The sequence below is a fragment of the Gekko japonicus genome, unplaced genomic scaffold (assembly GCF_001447785.1).
Source record: "Gekko japonicus isolate JY-2015 unplaced genomic scaffold, Gekko_japonicus_V1.1 scaffold718, whole genome shotgun sequence".
Taxonomy (NCBI): Eukaryota; Metazoa; Chordata; class Lepidosauria; order Squamata; family Gekkonidae; genus Gekko; species Gekko japonicus.
In genome coordinates, this window is record NW_015161425.1 from 390,865 (window position 1) to 407,392 (window position 16,528).

The window sequence follows — 16,528 nt, forward strand, 5'->3', positions numbered from 1 at the left end:
TCTCAAAAGCAGCAGAAAAATCTGCTACTCAGACATTGTTGCTGTGTAAAAATATCCCAACTTGCTCTGACCTTTAAGAGTAGAAAAGGCTAAGGCTGACAACTGCTTTCGAATATGAACGAGGATGGCAGAATGCTCTATAGTCCTCGAAATGCTTCCTGGAAAAAGTCGATTGATGGAAAGTCTAGTATTAGTAGAAAGAGGCTTCATGAAGCCCCTCTGGACTTCCAGAAAGCTTTTGATAAAGTTCCACATCAAAGGCTCCTAAGTAAATTCAGCAGCCGTAGGATAAGAGGACAAGTCCTCTTGTGGATTAAGAACTGGTTAATTAACAGGAAACAGAGGGTGAGTGTAAATGGGCAGTTTTCACAGTGGAATGTGGTAAGCAGTGGGGTACTGCAAGGCTCGGTACTAGGGCAGAGGCTTTTTAACTTGTTCATTAATGATCTGGAGTTGGGAGTAAGCAGTGAAGTGGCTAAGTTTGCGGATGACACTCAGTTGTTCAGGGGGGTAAGAACTAGGGAGGACTGTGAGGCACTCCAAAGGGATCTGTCGAAGCTGGGCGAATGGAAATCTATGTGGCAAATGAGGTTCAACATGGGCAAGTGTAAAGTAACGCACGCTGGATCCAAAAATCCTAACTATAAATTTATGCTGATGGGTCCAAACTGGCGGTAACCGACCAGGAGAGAGATCTTGGAGTCATGGTAGATAACTCACCGAAGATGTCAACTCAGTGTGTGATTGCAATAAAAAAAAGGTAAATGCTATGCTGGAGATTATTGGGAAGTGAAAACAAATCAGCCAGTATCATAATGCCTCTGTATAAATTTATGGTGCAGCCTCATTTGGAATATTGTGTACAGTTCCAGTCACTGCACCTCAAAAATATATTATTGCATTGGGAAAAAAGCAGAAAAGGCAACTAAAACGATTAAGGGGATGGAACACCGTCCCTGTGAAGAAAGGTTAAAAAGGTAAAGGCTCTCTAGCTTGGAGAAACAACAGATGATGGGTGACACGACCGAGGTTTACAAAATTATGCATGAGATAGAGAAGGTAGAGAAAGAAGTACTTTTCTCCCATTCTTACAATACAAGAACTAATGGGCACGCAATGAAATTAAGGAGCAGTAGGTTTAGAACAGATAAAAGGAATTTTTTCATCACCCGAAGTCTAATTAACATGTGGAATTCACTGCTGCAGGAAGTGGTGGTGGCTACAAGCATAGACAGCTTCAGGATTGGATAAACATATGGAGCAGAGGCCCATAAGGTTTAGATCAGTGATGGCGAACCTTTTAGAGACCGAGTGCCCAAACTGCGACCCAAAACCCACTTATTTATCGCAAAGTGCCAACATGGCAATTTAACCTGAATACTGAGGTTTTACTTTAGAAAAAACAACTCCTACATTAACTTAAGATAATCCAAACAAAGTAAGAAAAGCAATCCCAAATGCTTTCATTTACTTAAAATTACTTGGCAGAGAATTCGACACTTTAATGATGGTCTGGGCCTGGCTGGGGCGATGGCACATGTGCCCACAGAGAGGGCTCTGAGTGCCATCTCTGGCACCCGTGCCATAGGTTCGCCACCACTGGTATAGATGGACTACTATATCTGGGGTAGTGATGCTTTGTATTCTTGGTGTTTAGAGGGCAACAGTGGGGAGGGCTTCTGGAGATCTGGCCCTGCTGGTGGACCTCCTCATGGCACCTGGGTTTTGGGCACTGTGTGACAGAGAATGTTGGACTGTATGGGCCATTAGCCTAATCCAACATGGCTTCTATTATGTTCTTAAAGTGGGCATGAACATTGCAAAAGAAGGAAATGTAGACTGAAGAAGAGTGAAGGACACCCCTATATTCAGAAAATAACCTGTAATTTGAAAAGCATGTTGTTTGCAATATAATCAGCCACAGAATCACTACCAGTATTCAAACAATGACATCTCCGTGTTGTTCAAGATTAACTAGAAATTAAACTGGTCAAACTCGCACCATCTAGGAAGCACATCTGCTTGCGATATTCATAAACACCAGCTTCAGTTGTTTTCAGGGCAGCAAAGTACAGCAGAACCAGCAGAGAAATACCGATTACAACTCAAGCCTCCAGTCGCACCTAGTCCATCTATCACTCCCTGCCAGGTTACAAAAACAACTGTGATCCTGCAGGTGGCTGGGGAAGGGCACAGTCTAATGATTAAGTCATATGAAGACTTCCGCTTTCACACCAAGGGCGGGGGCAGAGTTCAGCCTCAGGAAGGCTTAGGGATGTGTTTATTCATCCATCCTGACAACTCAAGGGTAGCCTCAGTAAAAGAGGGTTGGATTCAAGAGTCTATACAGCAGGAAGGAGTTAGGTCAAGAGTATGAAACTGGTGACAGGTTAGGATAAGAACTGCAGGAAGGGCAGTTCCACAAGCAGAAGAATTTGGAACAAAGGGCATCCATTTTGAAGATGTCCTCGGTAAAGGATGTGAAGGGGAAAAAGAACTGCACTGACAGACAGCTGTAGCTTCTTCAGAGAAAGGAAGACTTGAAAAGGTAAAGCAAGGAGGAGACTTCTTGACTAAGGCCCCGGTCACACGGGAGGATTTGCCCCACGAAACGGACGGGTTGAGGGGGGATTAAACTGGCGCGATCAGATGCCAACATCTGGCAAGCGTTGTGCCCCTGCCCCCAACCCATCCCTTCCAGCCAAAGATGCGGATCTAAAAGAGACTAGTGAAAGGATGACGCGTAGCAACGGCGGCCGTGGGATCGCCGACAGGCGGTTATCTAAAATATTGAATCTTTTTTTTTTTGGCCTGGATACTTAACAATTAAATTACTTATTCTGTTCCATTTCTTCTGTATACACAATATACAGCTAACATTACACATAACTGCACCTATGAGCAATACTTCTGACCTGTATTCTTTGACCATCTTTTCAAACTTAGTAAGAATAGGGAAGAAAACAGGAACATGCGGCTAGGTGGTTGGTTTACCAACCAACCAGAAACACACAGCCAGGCCAACAGTGGCTTGGAACACTGGAATTAGCAGGTAAAGAGGAGGGTTCAAAAGTTGGCTAGCCTAGAAGCCAGGCAAGGAAGAAGTCAGGGATAGAATAGAATGGGGGGGGGGGGGGGAGGAAGAGTGTAAAAACGGGGGGGGGGGGGGGGGATGAAGTATGATACAACTGTAGCTTTTCAATAGCACAGGACAACTTGTGCTACTGAAAAGCCCCCTTCCTGTCCCACCCTAACCTAGCCACATTAATCCATGCAATGGGCACCTGCAGGCCAGACTACTGTAACTCGCTCTATGCAGGGATACCCTTGAGTATGACCCGGTAATTACAACTTGTCCAGAACGCAGCAGCGTTACAGGTACTTACTAGAACTCCATCAACGGCACACATTCAACCAGTGCTTCGCTAGCTACACTGGCTCCAGGCAGAGTACTGGATCAGGTTCAAGGTTTTGGTATTAACCTTTAAGGCCCTAAACGGTCTGGGACCTATGTATCTACGGGACCACCTTTCCTAGTACACCCATTGAAGAGCATTACACTGTGTAGATAAGAACTTACTGGTGATCCCTGGCTTGAAAGACGTGCAGCTGTTCTCAACCAGAGCCTGGGCTTTTTTGACCCTGGCTCTGACTTGGTGGAACTGTCTGCCGAATAACATCCATGCCCTGTGGGACTTTATGCAGTTCCACAGGGCCTGTAAGGTAGAGTTGTTCTGCCAGACCTATGGTTGAGGACAGCAACGGTTTTCAGCCATCCTGCCTGGCATTCCTTTTCTCCCCCCCCCCCCCCCATTAATTGGGAAACTGTATAATCTGATTATTTTAGCACCATCTGAAACTGTTTTTATATTGTTGTTTATATATGTTGTTGAGCTTTCTGTGTGCAGGGGAGGGCGGTCTAAAAGTTTAATTTATTAACAGTAATAATAAATTATATGATGGAATAAACAACACAGGAACAGTTACACAGATGCCTGAGAGAACTGAAGAAGGGGGGAGGGATTTGGGACAGAAATTCTTTTACTCTTTATCACTTCAGCCTTCCCTTTGTTGTCTCTACGGCTTTTAGTATAGCTTTGTTTCCACATGATTGGTCAAAGGGTGCACAAACTGCATGTGACTCTTTGCATGATATTCCTGCAAACTCTCACATAGCAACAGTACTGCATTATCTTGTGCGCATGTAAAGGATATGGGAAAGCAGGACTATCTACTTGAAGGACTACTGCCTTGCTATCATACACATTTTCAAAAATCGGGATGTGTATCAGAAGACTTTCTGGAATCACCTCTTATTATGACTCGTTTCTTCTTTCTCTTCTGCATTTTTCCTTGTTACACAGAGGGACAGGTCTCACTTTGATAATTCAAATCATTAGAATTATGTGCATGAAACTTAATGCATCACACATTTCTGACCTCTCGTACTAGCTGGGAAAATTCAGTAGAAATACCAACATCTGGTCCATCCTCCCCAAGTTCAGAATGTACAGAAGTCCATTAAACTTGGGTCCTAAGATACTTGGAAGAAAGCTGTGTATATAAATATTTTAAATAAATAAAAATAAAATAGGAATTTACATTCAAACCTCTTGTTTAACAATTTACAGATACACTATTAATTCTGATTGCCTCAAGACTTCTGTGTCTTTAAAGTGTATGTTTTTTTCTCAACAGAATTTCAAATTCCAAGATATCTAAAGTATATCTATGCAGTTGTTATAAGCAATAAGTTTAAAAGTCAATTACATCCATTATTGACAGTTTTTTCATAAACTGGAACACCATTTCTTTCCAATTGTATCAATAACTGATGTATAAGCATGAATATTAGTGTGTAAAATACAGCATAAAGGATATTTTTGCATGTTTCTAAATGAGTTAGAAATAATACCAAAGTCATCCTAAGCTATTCATTTTGGAAATCTTTCTTACAGATCAGTTTTTAAAAACAATTGCGGATGAGCTTAAAAATCAGCAATAACTTATAAAAACTTTCAGATATCATTAGGCTTTTTCCTGTACAACATGAATATCTTGACCATTTTGCAGAAATCTTACAGAAGCATATGTTTCACTGTACTATGCACTAGCATCCAGGGCACAGGACTGAATATTAGTCTGTCCCAGATGTTCTCACTAATTTAGAGCCTAAAATCTATTCTAAATGTAAAAAAAGAGGAGTAGGAACAACATGACACAGAGTTCATTCCGAGAGAGAAAAATTGGTATGCTTTGGCCATAACAGTTATGACAGCCCCGTCCACTTCCCTCCCTCAGAGGCAAGATTTTCCATCCATTTTTCTTTCCCTTTTGTGACTGACTAGTTATGTTTTCTCCTTTGCTGAGAAACTCTGGCTGTCCCACCCTGTCACAGTACGATATTTTGGCTGCTGGCTCAGCCCAGGAACCTGAGGGAAGGAATGGGAGCCTCTTTAACTTACACGACTTAAATGGCACATGAGGCATTTTGAAATTCAAAAATAACAAAATATTTTATTTAACACAGTGGGGAAAGGTCAGGTGAAATCAGGAGGTGAAATTTCCGAGGTAAAACCAATACATGCACAGACTCTAGTTCTTACGTTTCAACTACTTATCTTGAGTTTTTAACTGACTCTTAAGTTCTCCACAGGCAGTTTCCAACCACACCAGACCAGGGATTTCTGCACTCTTCAGAACGAACTCCCTGTTTGACTGGGTAGGGAATTTCTCTCTCTCTCTAGAAGATCTATCTCCTTTCCTTGGCCCGAATGGGAGTCTTCATCTACTTCCCAAACTTCCTTGCCAACTTTCCCCCAGTTCTCCTGTCCTTGTTAAACTGCTCTCAGCTAAGGCTGAAATCAGACTGACTCCACGAAGGTACAAATCTGACTGAATCTCTCAGCATGCAGCTCTCTCCAGACTTTCTCCACTCAACTGATGCCAACCAATCAGAAGACTCTCTGCCTTCTGTGAAGAATTAACCCTTCACAGTCCTTCAGCACTTCTAAAGGTTTTAAAAGTAGTCTGTCATACCAGTCATATGCAGCTTATAAAATATTACTGCCTCTAATCAGACTGTCTTTGTCATGATTGGGATACATTATTTCCAGCTTCCAATATCTTCACACGTATTCTGCAGAATTTTTAAAAATCACAGTAAATCCAACGAAGATTAAATAAAGAACCACTATCAGAGCTTAAGAGATCATATGACTATTTTGCCCTCAAACTGTTTTAAGCTATATCTTTAAAAGACACTAAATTTTGAGCATATAAACTATCTTAAATAAAATCACCTGAGTAGACAGTGTGGAAATTCTACTTTGTCAGCTGGTAGTATATTTTAGCTTCTATGCATGCACCCCTCTTAATGCAGTGTTCTAAAAAAAATCCCACATACTTCAGTAACCTAGATATTATCTAGAGAATTTATGTGTAATACACCAAGGCATGATATTTACAGCAAACATTAATTCTAGCACATTTTAAGCCCTGGGGTCATTTCAGCTCATGAATTGTGTGACAATCTCAGATAAACGGTATGTTAAGCCACAAAAATATAGTTTGAGAGACAGAACTATCCAAGGAGTAAGTTGCTTGTCATATGTTGTGAGCTGCTAAAAATCAATATAGCGATAGTGACGACAAGTACTTGAATTTCTAATTAGCACTGTATGGCAATTTAAAAATATCACACTTCATAAAAGCAATGTTACTACCAGCAACCATTCAACAGATATGAACCATTCTACATAGCAGAGAGACACAGTTTTTCCATTTTGTTTCAGATACTTCCTGAGAAACCATGTGCTTCATAAAGTGGCGATGACCACAGCAGAATCACCATTTTATCAAAATGAACTTCCTTTAAACAAACAGAAAGCCGTCTGAGCCATCTGCGCTTCATCCACAGCTGGTAGCTACAGACCACCACTGGCACTGGACCAGAACTCAGAACATCCTGCATCCATTTTTGCCAGAAAGCTCCTGTTTCTTCCCTTTTACCAGCTACTTGCACATCTCATTCTGAGGAGAAAAGCACAGTAACTGCTTCCATAAACACTTCCCACTTCTCTATTTTTGGGAAGTCTGTGGTCACCAGAGAGGAAAAACTATCATTTCTAGGTACTTTTCGGGGTTACAGGTCCGTATTCAAGTCTACTGAGGCTAGTTAATGTTCCATAGTATCTTAGGAGCTCACACAATAGCAAAGTTTCCTCCATGTGTTAAAGAACAGAACAGTATCACAGTATTGGACAAAGAACAGAAGACTACAATTGTTTCTTCCTTTTAGAAATATGACTGCTCAAAGATCTGTCATGTAGTCACTTGACCTGATCCTGGACATTTTCCTTTGAATTCTTGGCTTCCCACTCTAGCTTGGTTTCTCCAGCATGTCAAGTTATTCCCAGTTCCCTCCCCATTTTGAACTCAGAATATTGCTTTCTGCCAATAGCACCTGGTCTTTATAATTGTCTCTGATCCCGCAAGACAATTTAAAAACCACTTCCTAATTGGACTGTGATAGTACTTATTTGGTCCCAAATGTTTACTTCCAGTACCATGATGTAGCCAGAAAAGCACAGTGCTTACAGTGCTGGATGGGGACCTGGAAATCAGATTCAAATCTCCACTGGCCATGAGACTCACTAGGTGACCCTGGGCCAACCGCTCAGCCCAACCAACTCATCGGGTTGCTGTGGGGATATAATGGAGGAGGAGAGAAAGCCACACAAGATGTCCTGAGCTTACTGGAGAGAGGGCAGGGTAAAAATGTAATAAATACAATAACAGATTATGTCAAGTATTAACCCACAAAGACAACACAATTAACATTAAACTACTAAAATGTTTGCTGTGCTATTCTGAATTTGTTAGCTGCAATAGTGACGGGGCAGTGAACAAAACTTTCATTTTTTTAGCTGTAGATACACATGCAATTGTTTTCTAAAAATATTTACCATGCAATGGAAACTGGATTACTTAAAATTACATTAAAGTAATTACTTTATCCCTCTTAATAATGGCAATGTTATAAATCAACATATTCTTTCGTTGACTGGAATTATGTGGCACAATGAAGATAAATGATCAGGCTACAACAGACGCTTACTGCTACTCTCATTAGCAAAGCCCAAAATCAATGGACATGCGACCAAATACATCTTGACGAGAAGTCAACGACATGATGAACTCAATAATTTTACATATATTATAGGACAGCAGTCTCCAGGTACAAAAGAGTACAGTTAAAATTGCAAAACAGAAGCAGCCATTGAATAATCCAAGCTTTAATATATGCTCCACATCTACTGGAATGCATCCAGTGATCCACAAAGTACTATGGCTGTTTCCTGCATCTCCTGGAGAAGAGGGGAAATCATTCCCTCCTTCTCCTTCTCCATCGCCTTCCATCAGCACAGATGAACTGAGGTGATTTTGTCACTTTCCCCTCCCTACTGCAGCCTCCTGACTTGTAGGGTCCCACAACCCTGGGAATAATCGTTCCAGGTGTCAGGAATTTCATTTTAGTTATACAACCCCTATGTGTTTTGGATATGCTTCTTCAGGGGGGATTTGTAAAAATGAATACATAAAGCAGTAATCACACTTCTCACAGTAAAAGAACTTCAGAAAGAACTGCTTCCGTTATACAATTTTGCTGATCCTCCTGAAGAAGCACATGCAAAAGGTGCATGACCAATATAACTGAATAAAATAATTTTCTTCTCATCACATCATTGCTCTTTCGGAGGTTTTTTCCCCTCCTGGTTTTTTTCAAGGCCCTAATGGCCACCAAATGAGAAGGGAGCACTCACTGGAGAAGACCCTGATGCTGGAAAAGACTGAAGGTCAAAGAAGACGGGGACGGCAAAGGATGAGATGGTTAGACAGTGTCACAGATGCGACGAACATGAAATTGAGTAAACTTCAGAGGACGGCGGAAGACAGGAAGGCCTGGCGTAATCTGGTCCATGGGGTCGCGAAGAGTCGGACTCGACTGTGTGACTGAACAACAAAATGGCCACAGGCCAAGGGCTTATGCGACTTTCTAAGGGCACAGTCCAACTTACAATCCAATTGAGTAGTGATCCTTTGCTGTCCTTAGTGACTAGACTCCCCTCATAAGAGCACCACTACTGAGGTTATCTACTAAAGGTACCTGAAAAAGATCAATTGCTTGATTAGGCAGAGAGTAGTGTCTTTTGGCTTGGTTGGGATTTTGCTTATTAGAGAGACAGTTTAAGTCCACAATTCCTTCATTTGGTGTTCAAAAAATTCCGGAGAGGATACGAACCTCTCTATTTCTGGTAACCTGGGGGGGGGGGGGGAGCCTTAGTTCCCTTTGGGTTTGCTTTAGGGCTCTTTTCCTCTTCCCTTTACACACCAGGCTCCAAGAGATCCAGGGCCACTATAGCTTTGGCTAGCAGCCCCTGATAATGTTGCTATTTAAAAAGGCATCTAGGCTGTTCAAAAACTACTGCTTCTTACTGAGACTTCTCCTCATTCTTGATCAGAAGGGATGTCTGCGGCCCCAGAGCCTCAAGAGGCAGAGCCCAATTACCTCTCCCATGGGGAATGTGTGCGCTATGGAACTGTCGTCTGTGCTGCCTTTGTGGGCCCTTTTGTGGTGGGCCCCATCTCCATTCCAAATACGCATCTTTCACTCCCCTCCAGGATTATCTATTGGAAGAAGGAGAAGGTGACACAGCTGGGGGACTGAAGCCGTGCCTTTTTCTGCCCTGTTGGTGGGAGAGATTTCATTTTTTGCATGAGTTTAAAATTCCTCTAGCACTGCTTGTCTTAGCCATCCAGACACTTCCGGAGGACAGTCAGAAAAGGGTTCATTCCCCACCACCACCCCACTCCATTGCTCCATTGACCTTTGGGAGGATGAGTCTCAGAGGCCACCCTCTTCCACACCATGGGAAGATTTCCTGGTTGTCAGCAAAATGGTGTCCTCTCGCTTACGGCTGTGTTGTGTGGCTCCAGAGCACTTCTGGCTCTCAGTGGCTGTGCAGCGCTTGGCTAGCCCAGCTGAGGAGGGAAGAGTTCCCAGCCTCCTGGTCTGGAAGAGCAGGGGGTTCCCATTGTCCATGGATAGAAAGCCATCCAAATCTTTGTTGTCTTGCTGTCTTTCAACTGCCTCAGCCAAGCTGCTCCTCAGAGGGAGAAAGAGAGTGTAGCCTAGAGGAGCCTGAGCCTCACAGCTCCTATGAAAAGCCTGCACTCCCTGGCTAAGACAGGAAACAAATTGAATTAATGGGTGACTCCCACCCTGGTGACAGACAGTTCAAGTTTTGGTCCCTCCTTCTTGATGGGCATTGCTAAAAGATACCCTCCCCTTCAGAGCGAGAACCGATAGTCTCTGCTGCTGTTCGTATAGGAGTGCAAAGGGATGCCTGAACTCCAGTGAGTTCGGATTGCCTCATAATCTCTACTTGCAGATGTAACACCTATCTATTGATGTTCAGTCTGACCAACTGCCAAACCATCCATTGGAATTTGCTGCACACACAAACACAGAGTAGGCTTTCACACGTGTTATCTTTTATAGCCCCATGACACAGCTGCCGCACAGGGACAATTCTTTTCCAGGCAACCAGATGTAGCTATATCACCAATGTCTTCCAAAAACAAAATTCATTTTAGAGTAGAATCTACCTTTTGCTCTTCCTATTAATGGCTTCTGAGGATAACCCACATGGCTTTTCTTGCAGGTGGAGTTTTGTAAAGTTTGACATAAAATATGGAATGGATCAAGAAAATCAAGAGAATGGAGCACAGCCCTCATGGCCACTGTGACCCCTTTACAACTTGGGCAAACTTTTCCTGGAGAGAGGCTGCCAGTGGAGAGAAGAAGGGAAAGCCAAAGACAGGAGTGGCGCAGGGGGAAAACTGCAGAACCCCTAATTAACAAGCTCCTGTCTTGTACCTCAGAATAACCAGCTGAAGTATGCAAATAGAGAAGTACAGTTCCAGAAACTGTATTAAGGAGGTTGAAGAGCACTTTGCCTTGAAGAATATCTGTGGTGGAGGTTATCCTTGGGTCCTGGTGGACCGCTGGTTGTTCATCCATGCAAGAAACCTATTTTGAAAGTTAGAAAATAGTACCTAAAATACTGTCACTTCCATACCATTTACCCAGGGGAAAACAGAATCATTTGGAGAAACAGTGAGCAGAACCCTGCTCATGCAATGCATTTTTCACATTTCTCTTCATACTACAGTCTCCTGGACTTCCCAAAATCTTTTTTAGAAAGCTGGACTCCAGTGGAAACAGGATGAAATGGTAATACAGAGAGCTACAGTGGGAAGGAGAAACCAGCAAAAATAATTCAGTTCTCTCTGAGCAGAAGTGCCCCCCCCTAAAATAAACAGCACACTGGAGCTCTGTCAATGAACTACGCTGAAAAAAGTTGGACTGCACCTGAATGAGCAACCTAAGAAAAAGGTAACAAGCTACTGTAACATATGACTCATAGATGTGTGTTTTAAAGATACACGAACAAATTAACGGAAACTATTCTGAGTTTACTGTTGATGCTGTAGCCATTGATGCCATTACCATTAATGCTGCAGTTTTAGCTCTGCAAGTACAACAAAAAGTTACAGGAGACACACGACTGGAGGCAAACGGCAATTATACCAATAAAAATCATTAGAAGACAATAATAACCTCCAACTAACAGGATCAGAGAATCTTACCTTTGGCACACAATTCAGGATCCAAACACTGAAAGCTAGGACTTTTCAATATGTTATATTTGCAAAAGATTCTGAAACAAAACACAAAGACATTTCAGTTAACATTTAAAACCTGGCAGGCTTTTTAATTAAGCTAGCTGAACTGCATTATAAGCAGAGAATTTCAGTCTACTTAATAAATGTCACCAGTGCACATTATTAGATGGACACACTGCTTAAAGCAAACAGAATCCCCCCCCCCCAAAAAAAAACCCCTCAGCCAACAAATGATTTGTTCCTTTTTGTTGGTGTTTGGAGATTTTGCTAAATGTATTGAAATTTTTCACATCAAGCATTTCTGGCATCAGATGTTGGTTTTTAGAAGCAATTAATCCTGTTCTTCTTCCAGGGAGCTCACCAAGCCTGTGAGGTATTTGGGCCAGTCACTCTCCCTCTGCCAAAGGTAATACTGACTTCATGGCTAAGCAGGAATTGTACCTTGACTCTCCCCAGTCCTAGCCTAAGCGCCCTGCCACATCCGCCCTCTTAAAATTAAAACCAGCATCTAGTAGGACTACTGCTAATCACATGTCACAGTAGCTTTAGATGTTTTTCTCAAGTCTCATCTAAACGTAGAGTAATATGCACCTTCACTGTACAATCTCCTGATGGGGAGACAGAATGCTTATTCCGCCCTCTCTCCCATACATGGGATGAATTGTTGGAGGAAAAAACATGAAATGCTTGTTCTCTCTCCCTATCTCCACAAGACACCTAACAATTCACACTGTTAAAATCCATTAACTACTGACAAGCAGCACTATGCTTCCTAAATGCCTTGATTCCCAGGGTATTGTTGGAACACATGCGATACCGCAAACCTTGCCGAAGCCAAAGCCAAATAGGTACGGGATCTGATCAGTACACAGATGGAAGCCCTATGCACACTGTCCCGATGGACAAGTATTGGATATAAATGTAATAAAGAATAAAATAATAGATGATCCAAGTAAAGGAAACCAAATACGAGAAAAGTATGCCTGTAATTCTTTCGGAAATGAGACATTTAGTTTATTCAAACCAGAAACTATGTTTTTTTTCAGAATCTGCTATCTGAAGATCTATTTTACTACTGAGGCTTACATTATTTTTGTTAAGTTTTTTTTAAAGCAGTACAGTAATACAGTAGGTTAAATAAAGAAATATTCCAAAGAAAACATATATAGCTGCAGATGTATAGGTAGCTTTATTACAGGCCTTGACCATTTTACTTTGGATCTAGCCCAAACATTCAGAAGCCAGACTTATTAGGTAACAAATACAATATTTTCATCATCATGTGAACCAAATCAAGCAGGTCTCTGAAAAGGGGGCATATACAGTTATAAAAAAAACTGATTTAAAGTGTAATACAGGCTTACCCTGAATGATAAGCTCAATGCTTCTCATTTTGTCGGGGGGTGGGGGTGGGGGTTGCCATAAAATTACAGCTGATTTATGGTGACCTTGTAGGGTTTTCGAGGCAAGAGACCTTCAGAGGTGGTTTGCCATTGCCTGCCTTTACATCACGACCCTGGTATTCCTTGGAGGTCTCCCATCCAAATACTAGCCAGGGCCAACCCTGCTTAGCTTCTGAGATTTGACAAGATTAGGCTATTCTGGGCTGCCTCGCATTTACCTTGGTTTTAAAAAAACCAAACCTCCTCCATTATAGTGTTAGGATTTTGGACTACACAGGAAATCACTGAGAATATTCATTATTACTAGGAATAAGGCTCATTGTGGAAAGAATGAAGCTGGGGGGGGGTACCCTGGCCTTGGACACTCAGCATCAATTTGCCATGGTGACCTCAGCAGGGTATAATGACACAGAGCTTACCATTTTCTCCAGGGGAACTGATCTCTGCCATCTGAAGAGCAGTTATAATTCTGAGTGATCTCCAGTCCTCCCTGGAGATTGGCAACAATGGTTCCCCATGAGGAAATGGCCGGTTTGGAGGGTGGAGTCTATGGCTTTGTACCTGTCCCACCCCCTCCTCAAACTCCACTCTCTCCTGGCTCCACCCCTCAAATCTCCAGGAATTTCCCAACCTGGAGGTGGCAACCCTATTTCCTTCCCAGCCAACCATCAACGCACCATTACCTGCCCCTCTGACCTCAGGTTTCCATCTCTTCCCCCTTTACCTAGGAAAACTACAGTCTTTCTCCACAGTGGGGACCCAAGCAGGAGGGAAGCAACCTTAGCAGGGTATAATGACACAGAGTCCACCCTGCAATGCAGCCGTTTTTCCAGGGGAGCTGATCTCTGCCATCTGGAGAGCAGTTTTAATTCTGAGTGAACTCCGGTCTCTCCTGGAGATTGGCAGCAATGGTTCCCCAGGAGGAAAAGTACAGTCTTTCTCCATAGCGGAGACCAAAGCAGCTTACACCATTCTCCTCTCCCCTTTTGATCTCCACAACAACCCTGTGAGGTAGGTTAGGCTGAAAGTCTGTGACTGGTCCGAAATCACCCACTTCACTTCCACAGCAAGAATGTGGGTCTGGCAGATCCTGTTCTGAAGCACTAACTACCACGCCTAGGGTAGCCAACCTCCAGGTGGAGCCTGAAGATCACCGGGTATCACAACTGAACTCCAGACAACAGATCTCTCCCCCCTGGAGAAAATAACTGCTTTAGAGGGTGGGCTCTATGGCATTCTATTCAGCTGAGGCCTCTCCCCTCCCCAAACTCTGTCTTCTATAGACTCCACCACAGAATATTCAGGAATGTCCCAACCTGGAGCTGGCAACCCTAGTTCCCCACAAAGGCCTAGAAAGCGCCCCCTACCTTTGCCTTTTTACTGACAGAGCCAAGCATGGTTGCCTAGCAACAGCCACTGAAGAGAAAGTTAGTCCCACAGGAGCCAAGCAGGGTCTTCGTCAGGAGAGACAGCCATTTTGGCAGTTATTCTGACAGTGAACAGTGGCTGAGACGGCAGTGAGCGAGGAAGAGGAGCGGAATGCACAACTTGGACTGGGGAGGCTTGGGATCATTTAACTCCCATCACAGGCAGAGCTACCAGTTGACCTTGTATCAGTCTCAGCCCAACTAATCTCACAAGGGTACTGCAAGGATACAATGAGGATGAAGAGAGTTGTATATGCCTGAGCTCCTTGGCTGAAGGGTGGGTAAAAATATAATAATTAAATAAACGTATATCGGTTTGACTTCTTGCACTATGGAAAGGTGGAGGAAAAGCTCATATTAGTTCAAAAGTCTGCTCCATTCACCTGCTCCCTCCCACCCCAGAGATGTCTGTGTACTTCACAGAGAAGTCTGTAACGGAGGCCTTGTGAGTGCCTGGGAGTTACCAGGCAACCAGCATCCTCACAGCCTCCCACCAAAACCAGAGCAGCCAGAGAAGGGGAGGCAGCCTTGGCTGCCTCAGTGCAGATGTGCACATGTGAGAGAGTGATGCCAGCTGGAGAGGAGCTGGAGGTTTTGCTGCAATAGGCCACTCGGAAGCATCTGGAGGAGTTCCCCCCTCTGAAAGGTGTGGTCAGGCTGTATTTACTGGTTTAGCAGTGCTTGGGCTCTGCCACTCTCCTCTTTTGCCTGCTCTGGCTGCGGCCCTCCGGAAGGCTTCGACAGCAGCAGGGGATCCCAGCCCTGCAGCTCCAGTTGCCGGCAGCGAATTTACAGTCACCACTGCACCTTGGTGCCTGGGATTTGTCAAGGACGGCTTTATCAGAGATACTGGGGATTCTCACACTACTCTGAAATGGAGTCACGTACAAAGTAATCCATCTTGGTTCCCTGTCATAAGACTATAAAGGAAGTCAGTCAGTAAACAAATACATAAAGACACTGTGAGTCCAAAAGGGCACATTATTTTTGAATCTGAATCTTCTGACTTAACCCCGTACTCCTTAACATCAAACAGAAAAAGTGCCTTTGCCGATATTCTTCCCTTGTTAGCCCTCCACTACTCTCTCTGGTATCTGGATACATTCAGAAATATGGGATATTGCCGCTACAGTAATACACCAAGAACAAACACATTCAAGGCCAATCAATATGCCCTAGATAAAGGGACATATTGACACTGATTTCTGCCCAGCAGCCTCACCCTTTGCTGCTGCACAGTAAACACTGTTACAAAACTTACAGCTACAGGTTACTTCCAATGCAAAGCATTTTGGCAATCATTTGACAGCATACATCCAAAAGTTTGCTCCTCATGTACTGCACCTTGTTAATGAGGGGTGCGGTCAGACATGCATTTTGATCCGGCTTCGGTACTAATAACTGATGGATTAAAAATGCATGTTCAGACGTCAACATCTGCCCCCCGTTACTGAGGAGTCGGCATCCCGTGGGCATCTGTGCTTGAATTGGATTAAATAGGTACCTGGTTAAGTCCAGTTCAAACAGTTCTCTACGGGTTCGGTGCGCCTCTCTGGATGTCTGATCACTGTTGTGCAATCATGCAGATGGGGATAATTGTCCCCGGCTTCAGCCATTTTTAAAGGCTTAGCAAGGTGTGCATATGCGCATATATGACCGATGGCTATGAAACTCCGTGTTGGTGCTTGGTCACCCAACTGGTCGGTCTAACACAATTCCCCCTTGTTTACCTGCTTGTTCACAAAATCATTTTTAAAAGTCTCCTCCGTTCCAAGGGCCAAGGTGAATTCTAGGGTAAAATAGTCCCTTGCATTGTGCCAGCTGGTATTGCCCTAGAGCCCATCCCCGGAACTTGTTTTTTCCTCAGACATATCCCAAAAGGTTTCCTGGGCAGGAAAACCGAAAACATGGCGGGTGTGAGGGGACTGTCTCGGAAGTGGGATGAGG

At 43.4% G+C, this 16,528-nt stretch overlaps 1 protein-coding gene across 2 annotated transcripts in view; it reads right to left on the reverse strand.

Moving 5' to 3' along the window:
• The window catches only part of NCK2 (NCK adaptor protein 2), an 88,526-nt gene that overhangs the window by 44,436 nt on the left and 27,562 nt on the right, over positions 1-16,528 (reverse strand). For both annotated transcript variants that reach the window (XM_015428554.1, XM_015428559.1), the window contains exon 2: positions 11,716-11,786. The gene's annotated coding sequence lies outside the window, so the exon portion shown is untranslated. The remainder of the gene's footprint in view (positions 1-11,715; positions 11,787-16,528) is intronic.